This window comes from Camellia sinensis, chromosome 6, assembly GCF_055761805.1.
Source record: "Camellia sinensis isolate YWXY chromosome 6, ASM5576180v1, whole genome shotgun sequence".
In the NCBI taxonomy this organism is placed as follows: domain Eukaryota; kingdom Viridiplantae; phylum Streptophyta; class Magnoliopsida; order Ericales; family Theaceae; genus Camellia; species Camellia sinensis.
This window is the reverse complement of record NC_138966.1, coordinates 144,505,104-144,523,366: the sequence shown is the minus strand read 5'-3', so window position 1 is coordinate 144,523,366 and position 18,263 is coordinate 144,505,104. Positions and strand designations below refer to the sequence as shown.

The following is an 18,263-nucleotide window of genomic DNA, read 5'->3' as shown; positions in this document are numbered from 1 at the left end:
CAAATGCATAAGAACTGAGAAAGCTCTAATAACTATGATGGTAATTCATTAATCTTCATTGTAATATTTTTTATGAATTAAAAAAATGCTAAAGAATTAAGAGAGGATGAGTTCACAATTGAAAGAAACTACAGTAGTGAATGAATAACAAGAACTAGGGATTGGTATCGGCCTATTGGCCCGCTTAGTCCAATCCTATGTTTTTAGGATTTGAGTATATAATTTTTTTTTTTATTTTTTAGATAAGTAAGTCATATTATAACTAAAAAAGAAAGATATACAATGAAATTCAATATATATCTTTTATAGGGAGATTAAACATAAATAAAAACAAACTACTCCTTCAAAAGAAACAAACTAAGCCCGTAGACGACAAACAAAACATACACAACAAAAGATTCAAAATTTCCCTCTAGCACTCTTCAAGTAATGAAGTTTCGTTTTGAGTTTTCTTCTGTTATCCTCCTTTGTAGTCTCCCCATTAATGGGATCACTTGGAGATGGACTCCCTCTACTTTTTAAGCTCTTCGTTTGACACAACAACTCTTGATTTAATTCTCCATTCCCCAACTCTCCCATATCACATGATTCAAGGACATCAAAAGTATTAGATGTTGATGAGGTGAAATGTTGCGTCTCTCCATCTTTGTTTATCACTGTCGTTGAACCTTGCCCATCATCTCTCCCTTTTTTCTTCACCACTTCCCACTTGGTTGGAACTTGTATGTTAGTCTCCTTGACTCTCCACTCTTGTTTGGAAGATGGAGGCTTCAAAGTCTTTGGCTTCTGAGGGCACAAATTAATGGTATGACCAAAAGTTTTACAAACATCACACCTTTGAGGCTTCCATGGAACCTGAACTTGAATCTCATATGGGTTACCATAACCAAGATTTATTTTGAAAGATTTAGGGATCTCTTTATTTGCTGGCACTTCAATACATATTCTCGCAAACGTAAGTCTGCTTCTCTTGAACGTAGGCTCATTCAAATAAAGAGGAGTTCCCATAATGCTAGCAATGTAACCCAAACCTTCTTCAGTCCAAAGCTCCAAAGGAACATTATACAACTTCACCCACAACGGCACACTCGAAAATTCCCACTTTGTTAGTTTTAGTCCAGGTTGCCATTTTTTAACAACAATCAATCTAGCCCCAACGTAATAGGGGCCATCTTCCAAAATTTTGTTTATAGCCTGTTCACACTACAAGAAAACTGGGTATATGAGACGGAACTATTTGCGACGGCACACTTGCCGTCTCAAAAAGCCACTTTTTGTGACGGCAGAAAATGCCGTCTCAAAAAAGCAGAGTATTTGCGACGGCACCATTTGCCGTCTCAAAAAAGCAGAGCATTTGCGACGGCACTATTTGCCGTCTCAAAAAATGGGAGTATTTGCGTTGGTATTTTCTGCCGTCGCAAATACTCTCATTTTTTGAGACGGCAAATAGTGCCGTCGCAAATGCTCTGCTTTTTTGAGACGGCAAATGATGCCGTCGCAAATACTCTGCTTTTTTGAGACGGCATTTTCTGTCGTCACAAAAAGTGGCTTTCGTGTTTTTTTTTTTGTGAATATTTTTAAAATTTTAAATATTTTTTTTAGATGTACCTTACTTAAATGTATCTAAAAAATAAAAAAAATTATGAAAAAGTATTTTTAAAAATTAATAAATACATAAAAATACAAAAAAAAATGTATTGAATTATGGTATTTTTTTTTGTATTTTTGGTATTTAGTGAATTTTTAAAAGATTTTGGTGATTATGGTTTTGAGATAGCTTCATATATATACAGTCACAAAATGGTTTGAATAAATTCAACGGTATTTTTCTGTCGCAAAAAAAATTAAAAAAAACAATGTCGTCTAACTCTTTTGATATAACATTTCTATTTTCATTCATTTTTTCATCTTCATGTCTCTCTGTCTCTATCTCTCTCTCTTCTCTTTATCTCTTTTCATTCATTTCTTTCTATCTCTATCTCTCTCTCTTTCTATGTCTTCCTGTTTCTCTCTCTCTCATTTTCTCTCTGTGTCTCTCGCCTATCTCTCTTCTCTCTATCTCTCTCATCTGTTTTCTCTCTCTGTCTCTCTCGCTCATCTCTTTTATCTCTATCTCTCTCATTTCTTTTTTTTTTCTCTCTATTTCTCTCTCTCTCTTATCTTTCTATCTCTCTCTATCTCTCAAGCTCATTTCTCTTCTCTTTCTGTCTCTCTCTTTTTCTGTGTCTCTCTCTCGCTCATCTCTTTTCGCTCTATTTCTCTCTTTTTTTGTCTATCTCTCACTCATCTCTTGTTTCTCTCTCTTTTTCTATCTTTCCATCTCTCTTTTTCTTTCTCTCTCTATCTGTTTTTCTGTCTATCTCTCTCTCCCTGTCTCTCTCTCACTCATCACTCTTCTCTCTCTCTGTGTCTATTTGTCTATTTGTCTATTTCTCCCTCACTATGTTCGCCTTGCTTACTCTCTTACTCCTATCTTCTCTATTTATCGAGCTCCTTCTCGATTTATCGATCCACTATAAGAAAATACACTTTTAGCAACCACTTTGTCTATCTCTCTCTCTCGCTCATCACTCTATCTCTGTGTCTCTCTCTCTCTATCTCTCTTCTTTATCTGTCTCTCACAAAATTAAAATATTTTTAAAATATTTAAATATTTAAAATATTTTAAAAATTGATTTGAATTAAGTTTTGAACAGAGTTTTGAATTATCTGTCTTCGTTATTTATTGAGCTCCCTATCGATTTATCAATCCACTACAAGAAAATGCACTTTTAGCGACCACTTTGTCTCTTTCTCGCTCATCACTCTGTCTCTCTATCTCTTTTCTCTATTCGTCTCTCACTCATCTTTCTCTCTCACTACCCATCTTCTCTACCACATTTAGCATTACTGCAAATGCCATTCAACTACCACCACTCTTCTCTTTCTCTCTTTCACTCATCACTCTTATTTCTCTGTCTATTTGTCTATCTATCTGTTTGTCTGTTTGTCTGTGTGTCTTTCGTTCATCTTTCTTCTCTCTATCTCTCTCATTTGTCTTCTCTCTATGTCTCCCTCGCTCATCTCTCTTCTCTCTATCTCTCTCATCTCTTTTCTCTCTCTGTCTCTCTCGCTCATCTCTCTTCTCTCTATCTCTCTATTTTTCTATTCTCTTTATCGTTCATCTCTTTTCGCTCTCTTTCTATGTGTCTCTCTCATCTCTTGTTTATCTCTATTTTTCTATATGTCTCTCTCTATCTATTTCTCTCTATATCTATTTCTCTCTTTATCTCTCTCTCGCTCTTCACTCTGTCTTTCTCTCTCCTCTATCTGTCTCTCACTCATTTCTCTCTCTCACCACCCATCTCCTTTGCCACATTCACCACTACTGCAAACACCATTCCACCACCACCATTACTTCTACTGTAGCCACTTCACCTCTACCACTACCATTACTACTACTATCGCCACCACTTCACTACCACAACCACTACTACTACTAACATTACCTCTCTTTCACCCCTGCCACTCCATTTACACTACCACTATCGCAACTTCACCACTAATCTCTTTCGCCATCACCATCACCACCACCACCACCACCATCATCTCTTATCCACCACCTTCACTACTACTGCTGCTCCTTTTTCTCTACCACAAAAAATTAGTTCATAATTTTTAGTAATAAAAAAAATAGGCCGCAGAAAAATATTTTTCATTGACTACAGAAAATTAACTTTTATTTTAGTGAAAATATTTTTTATTAAAATATATATGAAACAAATCAACCTTAATAACGGAAAGAAAATAAAAATTATTATTTATTTTTTTTATTATTAAAATATTTATTTATGATGATTTTTTTTTCCCCATTTTTTCCATTCCCGCGCCCCCAAAATCCCCAATCTGTTTAGAACCAAAAAAAACCCTAAATCTAATCGTCTCCCTCACATCACTCTCTCAGTCGCCTCTCTCTCTCTCTCTCTCACCCTCTCGTTTATCTCTGCACCGATCTCGTTCATCTCTGCACCGATCACTCTGTCACTCTCTCGTTGTTCATCTCATCGATTCGCACCGATCATCGCACCGCCGATCTACTCACAGGTAAACTCTCTGTCTCAATCTTTTTTTTTCTCGGGAAAATCTCTGGTATTTCCATTCAGGTTAGTGGTTTAATCCCTGTATTTAGCCATTCTGTGATTTTTCCCTGCGTACTATCTGCTGAATTTGTCAATTTCATGTCTATAAATTAGGGCTTTTTTTTTTTTCTTTCTCTTCTTCTTCTTCTTCTTCTTCTTCTTCTTCTTCTTCAATATGATCTCGATTTTGGCGGCTGAGATTGTTGAATTGCATGTATTACGATGTGTTTAGATCTTTTTGAAATAAACAATGTCGATTTTCATTCGTGTTTTATTAAACAATGTGAATGATTAACATGTATTTCGGCAGTCCTGTGTTGGTGGGTTGGGTTTCTTTGCCTGCCTAGGTGTCCTTTGTAGTTGGGAAGTAAGAACATGGTTTGGTACTTCAAATGCATGAAAATGAATTTGTTCACACACTTTGGGAGAGTGTAATCAAAGCACAGAATCTGATTGGTCTGAAACTGTGGGCACTACATCTAAAAAGTTTGTGCTTTAAAATAGGGTTTGTAATAAGTTTTGAATTGCTCAAATAAGATTAATAACATACTATTTAAAATTTATTATTCTATAATTTTGATAATGTGTAAATTTATTGAGATATATTGAATCAATAATGTTATAATAATCATATTATGCGTCATATTTTGGGAGTTGGGGTTTTGTTATGCCTTTGAGGCACATTAGGGGGTGCTATCCACTTCATTGAGGTTCACACCACACACATTTTTATGATCTCATGAATTGTTCATATCGTTTCGTTGAATAGAGAATTCAAGTGGATTGTATATCAATAATCACAAGATCGAATTTTATTTTTCTTTAATAAAAATTAAAGGCAAATGTGATTTTAAATTATAAGTCATCTATTTGTCTACCAATATTCAATCAAGTTGATTTTTTACCTAAATGATTTGTAACACTAAAATTTATAGTAGCCCAGATAAAAAAATTAAAAGCCAAATTTAGAGTGAATGTTTTTATTGGCCCACTTAAAAATTCACACTCAAGATTACATTATGGGGGAGACTGTTGTAAGCCAACTAGTCTTGTTTTTTACTTACCTTCTATCTATGTAGGACTGGTATGTTTATGTAGGGGATCAATTCTTTTGCTGGGCCAGACACATGCAAAGAACACATCATATAGATACATGCCTATGGAGTTCTAAATCTTTTGCAGGGGCCATCAAGGATGTATTATTTTGGGGCTGTGATTTTGAACTATGTGGAAATTTTGTCTGAATGGCCTATTTCTTCTAAATATGGGCAGCCTGACTGTCTCTCTCCATTTTTGGGCACAGTCTCTGTTCCTTGACCATGTAGAATGTTCAACCTAGTTTTTGGCCAAACCTCTCTACCATTATGATGTCCAATTTTTCCAATCCCCACTTCAACTAGGAAATCCTTAAAAAATTTATCTTCGGGTATTGTTATTTATAGGCACTTTAAGTACCCAATTTAATTTGGTTTTATACACTCAGAATACAACAAACTTGTTGGGTAGAGTCAAATGGACAATTCAAATTGGGCAGATAAGGTTCTTAGATGATATTGAATGCTACATCCTTTGTATTGTGCATTTTACATCTTATGTTGCAAATTTCGGGTCAATTTTATTGTTTATGAAAGCACAATAACTGAAAATTGACCTTTTAATGTATAAGTCTTACACTAGTTGTAGTATGGCCTTTATGTGCATATTGTATTCTGTCTGGTTAAGTTATATGGTTATGAAAATGTTAATTCTGCTTTCATTGGTTTCTTTATCTTAACTTCTGATTCTTAGATTCACGTCATTCTTACTTTATTTATCTTCTCCATCTATTTAACTTTTTATCTAGTACTTGTCACAAATCACCAGATTTGCTGTTCTGTGTTTAATGGGTTATGTGCTTATAGGTTGTTTGGATGGCAGGAATGAAGTGGCGGAATGAGAATTTTATTTTAAATCTCATTCATTACATTGTGACATCTGAGGACAAGAATGTAATCCCCAATTTGAGCAACAAAAAATTTGTGTTTATTTTTCAAGAAAAATGGTATGTTCCACGATGAAATTTGATCAGTTAGATTTCGGGTAAATGTTTACATGAACGAGATGGCTGGTTGCGTTGAATCCTCGGTTGGGAGAATCCTTTGCTCACATCTCCAACAAAAAAATCACATTAATATTTAAGAATAAAACTAGTAAATTGACTCATATCTAAATATATAAAATTATATGTCATTTTTTGTAAATTCCTAACCAAATCAATCACTTAAATTGAACTGTCACAAATTTTATTACCAGTAATGGGATTTGTAGTAATAGAATTCACGATTCTTGTCATCCAAACATAACCTAGTAAAATTTCATATACCCCTTACATAAATAATCTAACTGAGCAAATAACACACTATTATATTTGTTATTGCTAAATTGAAAAGTAGATGTGCTATGACAATTTGAATTCTGAAGACAGCCTTATGTCCTTATACCTAGAGATAAATGATATACCTTACTGAACCAATGACAAACATGAGAGGAGTCCTCAAAGGAGGAGTAACAGTTTACATGTCATCTAGTCAACAACTACATTCAACTAAACATAGCAACAAGAATAGCACTAAACAGATCTGATCTTAAAAGTTTTATTTTGGAACTATTTTGAGATATAATACATTGCTGGGGCTTGAACTCATGCATTGTACCATAGTTGTTTCTATGGATCTGGAAAGCCTCAGGACTTCAGAGTCACAGTTTATGTGTAAAAAATGAATTAAGTAAGCTACGATACTTTTATAGCTAATGCTTTGAGAGTAATGCAACAAACAGAGCCTAAATATTTTTCTCCTTTTATATGGAAAGTTAGTGTCAGTTTTGATTCAGTTGACTTATTCATTTATGAAGACAGTTGATCATTTACTGGTTTGAAGGGGAATTAATTATCTTAATGAACTACCTACCTAATCTTGGTGCTAGTACTATTTACAGACTATGGTTGTGATAAAATGATACGATTGATTTATAGCTTTAAAAGGGACTGCAGTTATATTCTGACATTTTTGCTTCACAGATTCAAGGAGGTGGAAACACTGGGAATGCGTTAACATGTGCAGCTCGTCTGGGTTTAAAACCAAGGCTGATTTCGAAGGTCTGTCAATCAACCTGCAACTATGGTAAAAATGCATGAGTTCAAGCCCCAGCAACTATGGTACAATGGATGAGTTCAAGCCCCAGCAAAAATGTGCTCGGAGAATGGGGCGGGGCCGACGAGAGATGAGTTGGATATTGAGTTTTTTGGGAACAGAACAGGGCAGCCGTACCTCATTCAGACCAACGTTTCCAATAATGGAACTGGAAACCGAGAGATGAGGCACCAGCTTTGCTTTGATCCCACTGAGGACTTTCACTCCTATTCTATCCTCTGGAATTCTCACCAGATTCTGTGAGTCTCTCTATTAATTCATTGATTTGTTACTACTATTTTTTTAACTTCAAATTGTCAAAGACTTGCACCATATAATTTATTTCTCTCTAGTCCACATTCCGGGTATAACAGTTCAGCCCAACACATTATGCCACCTACGATATATTTTTTTGTAAATCAAAGTTTTAGGTTTTGTTGACTTATTAACCCATCAAATATTGGGTTGAAAATTTTTTGTTGGATCTAAAATTGGGTTTGGAAATAGGTAGATAAAATTTGAACTATTACCTTTTAAAAAATATTGACGTGGCGAGCATGAGGTGCTCAAACTAGACATCCAATTCGGGTAGATTACCTTTCTTATTGGCATTCACGAGACAATAATACTACAAACTTACAAAAAATGTGTAGAAAAATATGCAAAATTTGAATTATATTAATCCTGGGTGTAGCCTATTTAATAATATAATACTAAGGTTTAAATCTATACTACACATTTAAATTTTGAGCAATGTCGTAACATTCCAAGGTGGATGTTTGACCCCTAGACTAATAAGGTTGATAAATACCTAAACAGAATCTAACTCAATTCATAAATGAATTACACCTCCATAACAGTAGCTTAATCTGAGATCAAGTTTAACCAAGCATCAATCTATGGTCAATAAGTTGCTAGTAAGAAATATAACGCAAATCCCTTTATTTTTATTTATGTTTTTTATATGGTTTCAAAGCGCGGAAACAATATTTTCATATATGGGTAAAAGTTTCGTAGATCTTGCTGGGTTCAAAGCATGGAAACAACATTTCCATACATGGTGGATGGTACTCGTGCACACACACGCCTTTCCCACTCCCACCAGACATGAAAAAATTCCACAGGTATATTACAATAAGAGTTTATTACACTATTTTGGACTACATTGAATTCCATTATTATTATTATTATTATTATTATTATTTTTTGTGAGCAGAGAAAGCTTTGGTTTCTCCAATTGAGAGATATGCAGTTGTTCCTGATGACAACGTAAGTGTTCTTTCCACAGTCTTCATTGTCTTCATTACTGGTGTTTAAATAGTTGGTTTCTCCAAAAGATTATAATTTGCAACTGTTATCTATTTATTTGTAGGTCAAAAGGATAAATTTTGCCGAGGGGAAGATCTGATTCTAGAAGTAAGGAATTTGGAGCTTGATTTTTTAAATAGGCTCAAAATTGAGATCTTGTTGGAAATTTTTTAATTTTTGTAAGAGCATTTAAATATCCAATGTGCTGATTGGTGAATTTTAGATTTTATTTTATTATTTTATTTTTTTTTAGAATTTGGGTGAATTTTATAATTTAAATATGCTTTTATGAACATGTACAGTTTAATTGTTCTTTGTAAAATATTGAATTTGATGGTTTGATCAATTTAAATTTTTATTTTTATTTTTTGTTATGATGTTTTTCTGAATAGAATGTAAATAATCAGCTCTTAGAGAGAGACGGCACCACCGTCGAAAAAAATAGAAAATTTTAATATTTTTATTAATTTTGTTACAGGTTTTACTTTTTGCGACGACATTATACTGTCGCAAAAAATAGAAATTTTATTATTTAAAATAGAAATTTTATTATTTTTTAATATTTTTTGCGACGGCATTACACTGTCGTAAAAAATAGAAAATTTCATATTTTTTATATTTTTTGCGACGGCACCACACCGTCGCAAAAGGTAGTGTTTTTTTTTAAAAAAAAGACTATTGGCGACGGTATTTTTTGCCGTCTCAAATAACATTTTTAGCGACGGTAAAATAGGACCGTCGTAAAAAAGTCAAGAAATTTCAAACGTTATTAGCGACTGCACGGTGCGGTCGCAAAAAGGCAAAAAATGCCGTCGCAAAACATTAGCGACGGCACTTACCGTCGCAAAAACTCTTTTGCAACCCCTGCAGTTGCGACCCTCCTCTTGCCGTCGCAAAAAGTCATTTTGCCGTCGCAAAAAGTTTTAGCGACGACATTAGAAGTATTAGCGACAGTATTTTACCGTCGCAAAAAGTCAATTTTTTTGTAGTGTCACTTTTTACTTTAAAAATAAAAAACCCATTATTAATGGAGACAACATCTTCAAGCAAATCTCCCCAAAGTTTCTCTGCCCAAGTTTTCACATAATGGAAAGATAATCTTTTATCAATGAAGTATCCAACCAAGGCATTTTCCCAATGAGAAAAGCCTTTTTTTGAGATCTCTATAGGGACATTATACATGCCATCTACTAGGTTCTCGATCTTATGGGCACCTATTTTATACTTCATTTTTGACACCTTGTTAATCTCTTCTTTAAGCAAAGAGCTCCAAGCTTGTAGAGGCTTACCTGATATAGCAGTTGTATCACCATCAAGACATTTACCCTTGTCAAATTGTGTGTCTTCCATATGTAGTTCAACCAAATCCTCATTTCTACAAGCTCGCATATTTTCAAAACTCTTCTGTTGCTTGGTGCCAATTACTTCTCTCCTTTGATCAACACTGGGTGAGCCAAGTTTATTTGTCATTATCATTTCATTTGCCGCCAGTGGGGAAACAATGGCCAATTTTGGCCACTGCTCAAAATCAGTTAGCACTCTAGTTGGTGTGTTCTATGCATTAGGTGTTTGATGCTGCTTTGATGATTGCTCAGTTGAGACTTGCATTTCCACATTCAATTGCAACCGTGGTGTACCAAGATTTCCACACAAACATAGATCGACATAATCACACTCGATTGAGCTATCCTCCGATTCCACATCCCTCAAACCCCTTTTGTTTTCATTCGAGGGCCCTTGCCATGGTTCCACAAAATCTTCAGATATGAGAAATTTGAGGGCTCCTCGGATGCGTGTAGACCTGCAGGGGAGTACAGCAAGCATCTTGTAACAATCTAGATTTTTAGTTATTCTGTAGAATTTATATTAATATTATTTAATCATAGTTAGAGAAAATATATAATTTATTATATATTATTATTTTGTAAAATAATATAATTATTAAAAATCTAAAGATCAAAGTATAAATAAATAAATTAGTTAGGTTTATCCATTGATTACAGATAAGGTTGAATTAATGTGGTGTTATGGATATGTGCGACACGTAGCAGCCGTGGCTTGGTGCCCACGGCTGCCTTTGTATATTAGGAGCAATGTGCTCCGGTAGAAAAGAAGGAAAAGTAAGAAAAGAGAAGGAGAGAAAATAGAGAAAGAATAGAAGAAAAATAATGGAAGTTGAAAGGATTTTTAATAGTAGAAAGAAATAGTGGGGTATTAAAGTTAAGGTGAGTTATATTATATCTTGAGTTACCAAAATGTATTTTACTTATGTTTTGACTTACCAAAACCTGTTTCATATAATTTATGTTTTATTAATATATTAATAAAAGTTTCAGTTACGTGGTTTTATTTCTGAACCCTATTTGCTTAAAAGTGAAACTCATGGATATGTTTGTTTTACTTTTAAAGAATATTTGGCTATGACCTTATATGAAAATATGTTTTGTACCACCACGGGAGTCCCATGCCTTGGGGGACTTAAATAACTATTGGCTAGTGAGTCCCATGCTTTGGGGACTTAAATAACCACTAGCTTAGTGATTGACCACTTTGTGGTCCAGTGTTTGTCGTGGATCCATTGACCAGTGTAGTGCTTGACACTTAGTGATGTATCGTGGTTATGGTTGTATAGTGATTTCCGTATTACATGTTAAATGATCTGAAGTATATGTCAAATGGTTTCCGTATTATGTATGTTATGTATCAAGTTCTTTTTTGCCCAACTAATTATCCATAGTGAATTTTATGCCTTATACTCTTAGTATAATATTTCTTACTCTGCCATGAGCTTATAGTTTTTTACCACTTTCAGGTGACATGTCGGGACCAGCGTGTGGGGTAGGCACAAAGCATTTTTATTGATGTATTTTTTTTTATGTAAATATCGGTATTTTTGGTTAATACATTTTGTAATAAAAATAAACGCTCCAATGATTATTTTAGTACCCTTATTTAAATATTTCTTCCACTTGCGTTTATTAATTTGTTTAAAAATTTGGCCGGAGGTAACCTCGGTTACTGGCCATCACGATATTTAACTATTGGGTACGGGGAGCGGGTCGTGACAAATGGTATCAGAGCAATGGTTTATAAAAAAAAAATATTATTGGAGCATAGGACACATACACATTAAGAAGTGAGATAGCGGGTAATTAGTACCTAAATATTATATTTAGTTCGTCGATTTAGTTATATTACAATTTTCAATGATTTTCTATATATATATTAAATTTTTTTTGTGTGCATAATTTGTGAAGGATATTAAATATAATTTACGAATGAAAAAGAAACAAAAGATGTCAAACACCCACAAAAAAAATTATAATATAATTAAATATACATAAATTCTAATTTAGTATTCAAATTTTTTTTTTTAAAAGTGGGTTTCAATTTTAAAAATACTAATTTTGAAATTATTTCTAACCAATGAAAAGTTCATCTCAATTTTTTTTAACTCTCACATATGATTCTGTCATTATGGTCTCATTTTATTTCTATTTATTTATTTTTATCGTGAACAATACGAGTGAAAAGTTTTTAAAGTCACTTATTATTTCTCATTTTGGCCCAAACTAATTTTTGACAAGTAAACAATGAGTGGTTTTTCGTAAAGTTTTTTTTGAGATACTATTTCTATCAGATTAATCATCTAATACATATTTATCAGAGTGCGCAGCAGATAATTTGTACACATAACAAATTTCGAGGACGAAATTTTAAAAGGAGGAAAGATTGTAATAACCTAAATTTTTAATTATTCTATAGAATTTATACTAATATTATTTAATCATAGTTAGAGAAAATATATAATTTATTATATATTATTATTTTGTAAAATAATATAATTATTAAAAATCTAAGGATCAAAATATAAATAAATAAATTAGTTAGGTTTATCCATTGATTACAGATAAGATTGAATTAATGTGGTGTTATGGATATGCGACACGTAGCAGCCGTGGCTTTTGTGCCCACAGCTGCCTTTGTATATTAGGAGCAATATGCCCAGGTAGAAAAGAAGGAAAAGTAAGAAAAGAGAAGGAGAGAATATAGAGAAAGAATAGAAGAAAAATAATGGACGTTGAAAGGATTTTTGATAGTGAAATGAAATAATGGGATATTAAAATTAAGGTGAATTATATTATATCTTGAGTTATCAAAATGTATTTTACTTATGTTTTGACTTATCAAAACCTGTTTCATATAATTTATGTTTTATTAATATATTAATAAAAGTTTCAGTTACGTGGTTTTATTTCTGAACCCTATTTGCTTAAAAGTGAAACTCATGGATATGTTTGTTTTACTTTTAAAGAATATTTGGCTATGACCTTATATGAAAATATGTTTTGTACCATCACGGGAGTCCCATGCCACGGGAGTCCCATGCCTTGGGGGACTTAAATAATCATTGGCTAGTGAGTTCCATGTCTTGGGGGACTTAAATAACCATTGGCTTAGTGATTGACCATTTTGTGGTTCAGTGTTTGTCGTGGAACCATTGACCAGTGTAGTGCTTGGCACTTAGTGATGTACCGTGGTTATGATTCTATAGTGATTTCCGTATTACATGTTAAATGATCTGAAGTATATGTCAAATGATTTCCGTATTATGTATGTTATGTATCAAGCTCTTTTTGACCCAACTAATTATTCATGGTGAATTTTATGCCTTATACTCTTAGTATAATATTTCTCACTCTGCCATGAGCTTATAGTTTTTTACCACTTTCAGATGACATGTCGGGACCAGCGTGTGGGGTAGACACAGAGCACTTTTATTGATGTATTTTTTTTTTGTAAATATCGTCCTTTTTGGTTAATACATTTTGTAATAAAAATAAACGCTCCAATGATTATTTTAGTACCCTTATTTAAATATTTCTTCCGCTTGCGTTTATTAATTTGTTTAAAGATTTGGCCGGAGGTAACCTCGGTTACTGGCCATTACGAAACTTAACCCTTGGGTATGGGGAGCGGGTCGTGACACATCTCATCGGTAAATATTTGAGCATCCACCTGATTATCAAACTCTTGTAAGGAGACCTTGGTTGATTTGCACTTAGCAGATTTACATTTTGATTTACTCTTCGCTAATTTGTTCTTAGCTAGTTTGCCCTTTTTCATTGATAGCTTGCTGCCCTCTCTGTCTCTCTCTTTGTCCCTCTGTCTGTCTCTCTCTCTCTCTCCTTAATCATGTTATGACTTTCCAGTAGCAGAGTTCATTGAGGCATATTGTCGAACAGGTGGAGGGCAAGACCTCTGGTTGCACAAGAAACTCTCCATCTTGTATGTCAGCTTGGCCAATTTTAGCAACAACTAGGCTTAGCACTCAGTAACCTAGAATCCGTCTTTGGTTTTAAGAGAAACAAAGCCCTAGAGATTGAAGAACAGTGGGAACACCAACAATACCTGGAACATACTCAAAACCCGAGTGTACCCAATAACTCCAAGCTATACCTGAGAAGGATTCACTTTGAAGGATTACTTTGAACAGTCCAAGGATATGATCAGATCCAACGACGGTGGTCCGCTTCGTTGGTTTTCGCCGTTGGAGTGCCGCTCTAGACCTTGGGGGATTTGGTCTCTGCTTTTTTTTTTTTGAGCACGTCTCTGCTTTCTTTTATTGAGTATATAATTTTAGTTTATAAGGTTGGCTTGGGTTGATATTTTCAGCCGATTAATAAATGGGTTGGGTTTGGGAATTGTACTTTTGGCCCGGCCTAACCCGACTTGCTACATATTTAATTTAATAAATTAATTAATTTATATAATATATTAAAAATATATATATACTCTTTTAATTGTATAATTTTTTAATTTTTTTTATTTCATGTTAATAATTTATTTGTTGATAATATAGGAAACTTAGTATCATCTGAAAAAACGGTTAATGGTGATTCTAACTCTTCAAAAGATGATAATGAAACAGAGGAAGAAATTTGAAATTTAAATCAGGGATTTTTTTTTTTTAGTTTGACATACTACTTATAGTTTGGTTTTAAAAATTTTGCGTTTATAGAATTATGGGTGTGTTTGGTTTAAAAAACTTTATAATGTTTTAATTAATATGGTATTGAATATTTAACTGTTAGTTGCTCAATAGACATTTGTTTATTTATGAAAAAATAATAGGTACAATAATGTGTAGTTTTTTTTTTTTAATAGCTTATGTATATGGTCTGATGGACAAGTTTGAGAATTATAATTTATATTAGAGCTGAGTTTGGGATGATTATATAGGTCTGATGTTCAGATCAGATGAACTTGAACAAATACAAAGTTCCTTATTAAGTAGAATTGGCCTGACCTGACCCCAGTCCAACCCGGTGAATGACCACCCCAACAAGAACTGAGAGGTTGGTGGATGGATTTGACAAATGTCAAATTGTTGGTCATTTTCACAATTTTAGGCATTCTAAAAAATCGTTTCTATTTTTTAATTTATTATTTTTTCAACTATTTTGAAGATTTTATTCACAAAATTAATTGAGATTTTAATTTGTAAAAAAAGAAAATTGAATTTGTTTTTACAAAAATAGACTATTTATTGACTTGATTAAAGGGCATGAATGTTGAAAACAAACCAACAATTTGTAATGAAAAGAGTAACACTTAATCAGTGTTTGTTAGTTGCATATTTTTTATAGGCCAATTACAGCTTAACACGTGGCAAGATGAGGGCAACATGGAGAGTTATTTCAAGTCTTCAATCGAAATTAGACACGTGACAGTTAGCATTGGTGATCATGGATCCGCGTAGTGCTGGATCAACAGAAAAATACAAGATGATGTGGTCTAACGGTTACTTACAAAGTTTAAATTCAAAATTAGGTGGGAAGCCTAACTGCAAGAGTGGCTTAGTGGGACTGACTGGGACTAACTGTAAGAGAGCATGTTCAGCAATCATGGGAGGACATTTCGGCAGTTATCATTGGAAAGTATAAATAGCAGAGAAGGCCTCAGAATGAAGGATCCAAACTCAGATAAAAAAACTAGTTTATTTACTTCGTTTTTCCTTCCAGTTTTTACAATTCTTTACATTTCTGCACTTTAATTCCCGTACAACACTTTATTCCTAGGAGTAGTTTCAAATAGCTTGCTGCTGTAAACCTTTACGAGGCTGGGTAAGATCATTATAAGTTTTTCATTTTACTTAATGAAATTCAAATTCTGAAATTATTCTTCACTTGTTGTTATTTACTGAATTCTCCTAAACAAGCCACAAGTAAAAGTCCTCTTCATTGAGGATGAGAGAACTAAAATATAATTGTCTGATAATTGGTTGTCAATTAATATTCTATAAGGACTGATTGATCTTTGCTAGTATGCTTGAAATTATATTATTAACCTTCAAAGGCCAAAAAGCCAACATATATTTTTGGCACGCCCAGTGGGATTAATTGAAATGGCTAGACGTAGGAGACAATGAGAAAATGAACTCCTGGAAGAAGGTGTGGAAGGAGAGGTAGAAGTACCTGATCCAGTGGAAGATGTGATAACACATCCTATGGAAGCACCTATCTCATCAGAACCTATGGTCGAACAGACCAGCAATTTAGAACATGCACCACATGTTCAAAATATTGGACGAGGCTAGGGAATTGGACCATTCACTGTTCCATCTACTCAGCCAATGAATCCATGGGGAGGCTTGGTGGATGCCATGGGACATCAGTTAATGAACACAATGGAAAGATGGGCAATATCCTTTATGGATCGAATGAATTCCTATCCACGAACTAACACAAGGCATATGGAGGAAAATTCGAATGTTCCTCAACAAAGATTGGCTAGAGATAAACAGCCTATGCAAAGTAATGGACATACTAATGGTCAGACTAGTAAAAGACCATCACCTATACCTCAATCATGGTATGAGCCTTTTTTGAGGCCTGTGGTAAATCAAAATGCCTCATTACCTAACAGCGAAGCCATACAAATTGGTGGATTTGGGCCAACACAAGAAAATGGCATGAGAGTGTTTCCAAATCCCATGTTCGAAGCCATACCTGGCACAAGGGGGTTCACTAATCCCCTGTTCGAATTCATACCTGGGGGATTGGGAGGATTTCATGCGGCTGGGAGAGAAACAATACCTATTCCTCCTATTGAAGCACCTTTCGCAGGACAAGCTCAGAGAGGTCAACCATACCCTTAACAGTAGCCAGCACCATAGGGATAACCAGTCCCAAATATACCTCTCTATGGACCAAGAGGACCTCAAGCACAAGGATTTCCACCAAATCCTGTGTTTGTTCCTTTAGTGGTAGTCCAACAAGCACAAAATATGGTTCTTAGGGACCAAATTGCTGATATTGTTAGAGAAATGTAGGCACCTATGGCTCGGGGGTTCAAACTCCTGTGTATAGAAAGCCATACCCAGAATGGGTGGATAGGGTGCATAAATACCCAAAGGGGTTTAGAATACCAGATTTTGCTCTCTTTTATAAAAATGGAAACCAGTCAACAATAGAACACATTGCTAGGTTCGCAGCCCAATGTGGGGAATTTACCAATAATAATTATATGAAGTTAAGACTCTTTCCAAATTCTTTAACTAGGGCAGCTTTTGCATGGTATATTAACCTTACACCTGGCTCTATCCAAACTTGGCAGCAAATGGAGGAGGCATTTTATGTCCAATTCTTCCAAATAGAGCCAGAAGTTTCCATGACAGACTTGGCAAGGTTGAGTCAAAGGCTTGATGAGAAGGCTGTTCAATTTATTGCCAGATTCAAAAGGGCACGAAACAAGTGTAGGGTCATTTTACCAGAGCTTGAATTTGTGAGATTGGCTCAAAATGGTTTAGAGTTTAGGCTTCGAAAGAAGTTCGACTCAACTGAGTTTCGAGACTTAGTGGAATTAACCTATAAGGTGTCTAGATATGAATCATTACTTGAGGAAGAACAAGATCGAAGTAATGCATGATACAAGACTTATTATAGAGACCCTAATTACGAGATTGATGCAGTGGAGATAGTAGGAAAAGAGCCTATGACCCGCGAGGCATTAATTCATAAGGATATTACAATAGACCAGCAGTTTAAAAAGAAAGACCTTGATAGGAAATACTCTTTTGATTTAATAAAGGTAGATGACATTTTTCATTATTTGCTTGCAGCAAATTTTCTAAAGTTACCAAAGGAAGTTAAAATTCCTTCCCCAAAAGAACTTAAAGGAAAAATGTATTGTAAATGACACAATTCTTGGTCTCATTCACTACAACAAAACTGAGTTTTTACGGCTTCACATTAACGACATACAGTAAATGCAAGTCATGGTTTCTCACTTTTATGACTTTCTTTTTTTGCATGTCGTAAATAATTTGTCAACTACAGCGTGTCTATTGAATAGGCCGTAAATACTAATAATGATGATTTTTTTACGGCTTGCGATGTTAGCCGTAAATAATAAAACTTTCTATGACGTGCATATGGCATGCCGTTAATATATCAACTATACATGACATGAGTACACCAACCGTTAAAACTATTAAACATTTCACGGCGCACAAAAAGTCAGCTGTTAAAAATATTACATTTTTTATGGCGCACAAAAAATTAGCCGTTAAAAAGTAGACTTTCCATAACGCACATATGCTAGCCGTTAAAAATATTTTACTTTTCATGACACGCAATTTCTGTCGTAAATAGTATGACCAAAA

The 18,263-nt window shown here is 34.2% G+C and overlaps 1 long non-coding RNA gene across 1 annotated transcript; it reads left to right on the top strand.

Moving 5' to 3' along the window:
- Nucleotides 1–3,909: 3,909 nt before the first annotated feature.
- On the top strand, nucleotides 3,910–8,412 carry LOC145792941 (uncharacterized). The gene is made up of 3 exons (XR_014333259.1): nucleotides 3,910–4,083; nucleotides 7,177–7,548; nucleotides 8,306–8,412. It is a non-coding gene; the product is annotated as an uncharacterized LOC145792941 (long non-coding RNA).
- The last annotated feature ends 9,851 nt before the right edge of the window (nucleotides 8,413–18,263 follow it).